The sequence below is a fragment of the Perognathus longimembris genome, chromosome 6 (genome assembly GCF_023159225.1).
Source record: "Perognathus longimembris pacificus isolate PPM17 chromosome 6, ASM2315922v1, whole genome shotgun sequence".
Classification (NCBI taxonomy): Eukaryota; Metazoa; Chordata; class Mammalia; order Rodentia; family Heteromyidae; genus Perognathus; species Perognathus longimembris.
Genome location: NC_063166.1, coordinates 17,954,386 through 17,962,574, shown reverse-complemented (window position 1 = coordinate 17,962,574; position 8,189 = coordinate 17,954,386). Strand labels below are relative to the sequence as shown.

General features: G+C 37.4%; 1 pseudogene; it reads right to left on the bottom strand.

Annotated features, from left to right (window-relative positions):
• Positions 1 to 304: 304 nt before the first annotated feature.
• LOC125353652 lies at positions 305 to 2,686 on the bottom strand (annotated as a pseudogene).
• Between the last annotated feature and the right edge of the window lie 5,503 nt (positions 2,687 to 8,189).

Genomic DNA, 8,189 nt, shown 5'->3' with positions numbered 1-8,189 from the left:
CAGTTCGATTTTGTGACATAATTAATAGCAATTAAATTATTAGAGAGTAGATTTTGTGAACATGAATTATTTTAAAGTTTTAGATCCAAACTGACAAATACAGAAGCATTTTTAGCAAAATATCTACCTTTAAAATATGAATATGAAGAACTAGGAGTCAGTGGCTCATGCCTGTAACTATAGCTACTCAGGAGGCTGAGATCTGAGGATTTCAATTCAAAGCCAGCTCAGGCAGAAAAGTTCTCCTGAGACTTTTTTTTTTTTTTGATAAAGTGTTTTTTGTTTTTTCAATGAAAGTTGTATGTAAGATTACTTCATTCCTGTATCTTTTCAGTTGTTTCTTCCTTACATTTGCCCTTTTCCTTTCCAACTTGGCGGGATTTGGCTTTCCATTCCAGGATCTTTTTGAGGTCTTTGTCCAGTTTCAGCCTGGTGTTAACCACCTTGCTGGGGTGAATGCCCACATGGACATTGGTGCCATGGGTTTTTTTCCCACTATACCCACTCAATGTAGATGACATACTTCTTCCTGTAAACCTGGACCACTTTGCCAAGCTGCTGACCTTTATAGTGTTCCCGTACAACCTGTACCTCATCACCCTTTTGGATGGGCATAGACAGCACATTGTACTTCTGTCTCAGCTCTTTGCAAAGAGGGGAAGACATTATCTTCCTGCGAATGTGGGAAGGTCCATTGAAATGCCTTTCCTGATTCTTGCTTTGATCAGAAGTGATAAAGGGATTGAACTTCGTTTTGGCCCTCTCCTGCTTCAGCGATGGCCCAAAAAGGGCCCCATGAGACTCTTATCTCTAATTAACTACTTAGACAAAACCAAACCCAGAAGTGATGCTGTGGCTTAAAGTGGTGGAGTCCTAGTTTAGAGGGAAAAAGCTTAGAAACAGAACCCAGGCCCTGAATTCAAGCACCACAATCAATAAAAAACAAAACAAAATTATATGAAGAAAATATTTAACAAAATTTTATACTAACCTTCAAATGGCATCTGAAATTTATATATACATATATGTACACATATATGTGTGTGAGTGTATAAAATATGGAAATAAATATATATGAAAATATGGATGTTTTGTTGGCATGTATGTATGCATGTATTCACTTCTTTATTAGAATCAGCTGTTGAAAATTTATAAGCACAACATTATAAAAAAAACCATACATTTGAGAGAGGTACCAAAACACAATCAACACATACAGAGAGAATGAGAGCTGACTGAAGACTTTAACATCTACTTTGTCTTTGGTTACAAATCCTCATTTTTTTCTGAGAGGAATGAGGACAGATCACATGGAAAACAACTTTTCTTTACTGCGCAAACAAAACAAAACAAAAAGACAGGAATGAAGTCTTCCCATTACAAATTATTCTGAATTGGAGGCTTTTACTTAGATCCCCAAACCTCTGCGATTTGTGGGAGATTAAGGAAATAGAAACAAAGGATCTAGCCTCTTTTCAAAAGAACAGACCCAACCAAGGTTCTGATTTTGTGAGGCCTATAAGTGTGGCTCAAGTGGCCAAGTCCCTGTCTATCAAGTATAAAGCCTTCAGTTCAAGCCCCAGTACTACCTAAAAAAAACCAACAACCCCAGAGAATTCCCAACAACAAGTAAACAATTAAAAAAAAAAAAAACCAACCTTCTAAAGGAGAAGGTATTTTCCTTACATTTGTTGGAGGTTTAAAGACAATATACATAAAATAGTTTAAACAGTTTGCATATTAAATGCTATGTAATTGTTTGCTGGCATTATACTCTATTCATAAACAATGAAAGTTCTTGTACATACATCAGCTCACACATGTGCAAATGAATATAACTTCAGGTAAAACTTAGCACTGGTTAAAGCCCATGGAGTTTAAACCATTAATAGATATATTGCCAAATGGCTCTTTTTATACAGAATGCAGTAATCTGCATGTGCATTGCATTAGTCATCTTGGGCTGTTACTACAAAATCCCACAGATTTGATAGTTTACACAATAGAAATGTATTTGTTTGTGCATTTTGCAAATGTGAAGGCTGGAAAGTTACAAGGCCATAGTCGGAAGGATTCAGTTTCTGGTGAGTGCTGTTTTCCAGGCTTATTCTAGTTCCATCTTCACATGGCACAGGGGAAAGGAGAAAGAAAGGGAAGCAAGAAGGAGAGGAGAGAAAAGGGAAAAACAAGAGAGGGAAAGAGAGAATAGGAATGAAAACTCTGGTGCTATTTTTTTCTCTTTCTTTGGAGGTACTCGAATGTGAATTTAGGGCCTTGAGCTTATCAGACACATGCTCTACTAATTGATATCTCTTGGGCTTCCCCTCCCCCACTTTTTACCTGGGCTAGTTACTGATCAAGTTCCTCCTACCTATGCCTCCAGCGGAACAGAGATTACAGGTGTGTGGATCCTCCTGGCTTGCTGTGATGAAGGTTGTGATAACTTATTACTCAGATCCAACCATTGTCCTCCCAGTCCCCACCTCCCGAGTAGCTATAATTACAGGTATAAGCCACCATTCCTGGCCCAGCCTCTCATCTTCTTTTGAGGACACTAAGCCTGCTCTGTGAGCCCATCCTTATGTCCTCATCTAAACCTAATTACACCTGACAGGCCCCACCCACAAATATGATGGCATGGTGGGTTTGGTCTACAACAGTGAACTTTGGGGGATACTCGGGCCATAGCTTCCATTGAAAATGTATTGGAACTATTTTTTTTTTTAATTTTCAGCTATGTTTTAGAAGATTTGGGGCTATTATAGTCTCACAGGTAAAAGTTATATAATTTTAATTTCTCTTTGATATTGTAAAATAACTTCCTAAATGTTTAAAATCCATTTATATTAACTGTTTATTTTCATTACACAATTACCTGCAGAGTTATTAGATATTTTCACCTCTTCCTTCCTGCTATGATTCTTACTTTCAAAATTAGTTCTATTTTTAATTGTCAAAGTAATGTACAGAGGGTTACAGTTAGCTATGGCAGTCAGCACATTTCTTATCACACTTGTTACCACCTTCTTCATTTTTCTCCTACCTTCCCCCCTCCCTGGCTCTCTCCCCACCCTCCCCTGAGATGTACAGTTAGTTTACAGCAAATTGTCTTGAAGGTATTGTTGTTGCATTGGTTTGCCTTTTACTCTTCATCTCTCCATTTTGTTGTTCCCCTTCCCTAGTTGTGATAAACCTACATACAATATCCACTGTACCAAAGTCAGTTACAGTGACAACAGGGGTAAAAGCATGGGGAAAAAAGGCAAAAGAAAAAGGCATAATTTCATAGGGTATATTGGAAATAACAACATGAAAGATAAGCCACTTATTTCCAAATCGTATACCTCATTTCTCTTAGGATCATCTTATGTGATCATATATACATTGATATTGAGCTTGTGTTCCTCTGCTAGGACTATCCTAGACAATTACTAATTATTTCCAATGAATGAAACCAGAAAGTACATGTTTCTTTGGGTCTGAATCACTTAACTTTATGATTTTTTCCAAATCGTTACATTTCCTCACAAATGGGGCTAAGTACCATTTTAAAAAGCTTTAGAAATAGGAAATTCTATAAAATGCTATATGGAACCAATTTTGTCATTCCATTAAATTCCATTAGGAAGGACATTAGGGAGAAGAAACACAGCCTAACAGGAAATTGGAAGGGAACAAAACCACACCTATCCATCATCTCTTTGAATATAAATGGTATAAATTCTCCGATAAAGAGGAGCAGACTGGCAAAGTGGATCTGTAAACAAAAAATTGCTATCTATTGTCTTCGAGACCCATGTTACAGCAAGGGACAAAAACAGGCTTCGAATGAAAGGAAGGAGCAAGATCTTCCAAGCAAATGCACCAACCAAAATGGCAGGGCTAGCCATCCTGATTTCAGACAAGCTAGACTTCTCATTAAAATCAGTTCAAAAGGATAAATAAGGACACTACATTTTAATACAAGGAAAAATCCAGAATCAAGATATCATGGTGATAAGTTTATAGTCACCGAACAAAAGGGGCCTTAAATTTGTCAAACAAATTCTTTCAGAACTACAGAACAAAATAGACCCAAATACAATCATAGTGGGAGATTTTAATACTCCACGCTCTCCAAGAGACAGATCCAACACACAGAGGATTACCAAGGGAGCCGAAGACCTAAGTAACACCATATCCCACATGGATCTGACAGATCTATACAGAGGATTTTTACATTACAGACACCCAATACACATTCTCAGTAGCCTATGGAACATACTCCAAATAGATCATGACATAGTCCACACAAAGAACTTCAGCAAATACAAGAGTATTGACATTATCCCATGGATTCTATCTGATCACAGTGGAGTCAAGGTAACCCTCAATAACAAAGGATACCACAGAAACTACACAAATACTTGGAGGCTAAACCCCTCACTGTTATCTAACACTTGGGTCACAGAACAAATTAAAGACCAAATTAACAAATTCATAAGCCACATCGACAATGAAAATACATCACAAAGAAACCTATGGGATACAGCAAAGGCAGTGCTGAGGGGCAAGATCATTGCCCTCGGAGCACACATTAAAATAGTGGAATCAAAACAGGTAAATAACCTCATGATGCAGCTAGAACAACTGTAGAAACAAGAAAAAAAATGAATCGAAAACGACTAGGAGGAGAGAGATCACAAAATTAAAGAAGAGATAAATCTGATTGAGAATAGAAAGACCATTCAACAAATAAAACTAAATGCTGTTTTTTTGAGAAATAAATAAAATCGACAGACCCCTTGAAAGACTTACCAAAAAAAAAAAAAAAAAAAAAAAAAAAGAAGAGAAGAGACTCATATCCATAAGATCAGGGACTCCACCAGAAAAATTACAACAAATACACAGGATATTCAAACAATCATAAGGAACTATTATTTACTCACTAAATAACGAAAATTTTACAGAAATGGATCAATTCTTAGAGAAGTATAAACTGCCCAAACTGAATCAAGAAGAAATAAATCAACTAAATAAACCAATAACTTACAGCAAGATACAGGATGTAATCAAGAGCCTCTCAACAAAGAAAAGCCCCGGCTTGGATGGATTCACCAATGAATTCTATAAAATATTCAGTGAGGAGCTAATACCAATACTCCTCAAACTCTTCCATGAAATAGAAACAGAGGTAGAAATCCCAAACTCATTCTATGAAGGTAATATTATACTCATCCCCAAACCAGGCAAAGACCCAACAAAAAAAGAGAATTACAGCTCAATACCATTAATGAACACAGATGCAAAGCTCCTCAACAAAGTATTAGCTAACAGAATCCAGAAACTGATCAAGAAAATTATACATCATGATCAAGTAGGCTTCATCCCACAGATGCAAGGATGGTTCAACACCCGCAAATCAATAAACATAATTCACCACATCGACAGAGCTATCATCAAGAACCATTTCATCATCTTAGCCAATGCCCAAAAAGCCTTTGACAAAATACAACACCCATACATGGTAAAAGCCCTGGAGAGAACAGGAATAGAGGGAACATTCTTTAAAATAATAAAAGCCATTATCAACAGAACAACTGCTAATATCATATCAAATGGGGAGAAACTAAAACCACTTTCCCTAAACTCAGGAACAAGACAAGGATGCCCACTCTCCCCGCTTCTATTCAACATAGTGCTGGAATCCCTAGCCATAGCAATAAGGCAAGAGGAGGACATCAAAGGGATCCACATTGGCAAAGAAGAAATCAAACTATTCCTATTCACAGATGACATGATCTTATATCTGAAGGACCCAAAAAATTCAGTCCCCAAACTCCTAGACCTAATAAACCATTTTGGCAAAGTAGCAGGATGCAAAATCAACCCACAAAAATCAGCAGCTCTTCTGTACACCAGCAATGTACAAGCACAAAAGGAAAGTATTGAAGTAATACCATTTACAATAGCTGAAAAAAAGAATAAATTACCTAGGAATTAACCGAACTATAGACGTGAATGACCTATTTAATGAGAACTATAAAAATCTAAAAAGGTAAATCAAATTGGACACCAGGAGATGGAAAGACCTCCCATTCTCATGTGTAGGCAGAATCAATATAGTGAAAATGGCCATATTGCCTAAAATGTTATACAAATTCAATATACTCCCCATCAAGATCCCAGCTACATTCTTCACTGAAATAGAGATAACAACCCATAAATTCATATGGAACAGAAAAGACCTAGAATAGCCAAAACAATTCTAGGCAAAAGAAGCAACGCAGGAGGAATCACAATATAAGACTTCAAGTTCTATTATAGAACCATCATAACAAATCCTGGTACTGGCATAAAAACAGACCTGAAGGCCAATGGAATAGGATAGAAGACCCAGAAATAAAGCCTCATTCTTAAGTCAGCTGATATTCGACAAAGGAGCTAAAGACATACAATGGAAAAAAACATAGTCTCTTCAACTACTGGTACTTGGAAAACTGGGCAGCCACATGTAGAAAACTCAAAGTGGACCCTAGCCTATCACTATGCACCAAGATCAACTCAAAATGGATCAACGACCTCCACATCAGATCTGAATCCTTGAAACTACTGAAGGACAGAGTAGGAGAGACGCTAGCACTTATAGGCACAGGTAGGAACTTCCTGAATGTAGTTCCAGGGGCACAACAGATAGGGGAGAGACTCAACTAATGGGACTACTACAAAATAAAAAGGTGTTGCACAGCTAAAGACATAACCACCAAACTAGAAAGACAACCAACCATACGGGAAAGGATCTTCACCAGCACAGTAACAAAGGCCTATATCTGTCATCTACAGAAAACTCAAAAAACTACCCGACTCCAAACCCAGTAAACCAATTATTAAATGGGAAAAGGAGCTACAGAGAGACTTCACAAAATAAGAGATAAAAATGGCAAAGAAACATATAAGGAAATGTCCAACATTTCTGTCAGTAAAGGAAATGCAAATAAAAACAACCCTGAGATACCACCTCACTCCAGTTAGACTAGCCTATACTCTGAACTCAGCCAACAACAAATGCTGGAGGGGATGCTGGGAAAGAGGAACGCTTCTCCACTGTTAGTGGGAGTGCAAATTAGTACAACCACTTTGGTGAACAGTATGGAGGTTCCTAAAAATGCTCACCATAGACATACCCTATAACCTTGCCATACCATTCCTAGGCATCTATCCTGAACAACAGGTCTCAGGATATTAAAAGGACATCTGCACATCCATGTTTATCATGGCACAATTGACAATAGCCAAAATATGGAAACAACCCAGATGCCCCTCTACAGATGAATGGATCCAAAATTGTGGTACCTATACACAATGGAATACTACATAGCGATTAGAAATGATAAAATATTGGTATTCACAGGGAAATGATCAGAACTTGAACAAATAATGTTGAACACAGAGAACAAAGGGGCATGTTCTCCTTGATATATGACTGTTAGGGTGTGTAGGGACAGTAGAAAGCAGGTCGGCGAAACAAAAAACTTCTTTTCAAATGGTATTTCCACATGTTTGGGTCAGGGACCTTACATTATGTATCTAAAACCAAACAACAACTAAACATAAAAAGGTCTAGAATAGACCTATCAATGGATCACAATAGCTCAACATATGATCATATAAGACGAGGATAAGCAAAAACAACTCCAAGAGAAGGACACAGGAAGATTCTATTGTTGACATTACATTTAAAGTTCTAGGTGAATTTCTTTTGGCGTACATTACGTGGTTACTGCATATGATTTTGGTACACTGGGTATCATATATATGCCTACCTTATCTAGGGAAGGGAAAGAGAAATGAGGGTGTAAGATATCACAAGAAATGTACTCACTGCCTTATTATGTAACTGTACCCCTTTTGCACAACACATTGTCAACAAAACTTAATTAATAAAAAAAAAAAGAGAGACAACTGGAAAAAGTGGCTAAAAATCCTCAAAGAAGTCTACGCAAATGGCCACTGTATCTGCCAGCAGAGTTGGTTTGTCTTGGGATGTCCTGTCCTAAGTGGATTCACAAGAAGATTTGGAGGTGAGGAAACAGAATGGAGGCATGCTGAGCCATCTGATACCTTTTGTACACGAGGAAGCAGATTCATAGATTTAAATTTTCACAGAAAACTCAATGACTTGCAAGTGATTATCATATTAAACCAGAAGG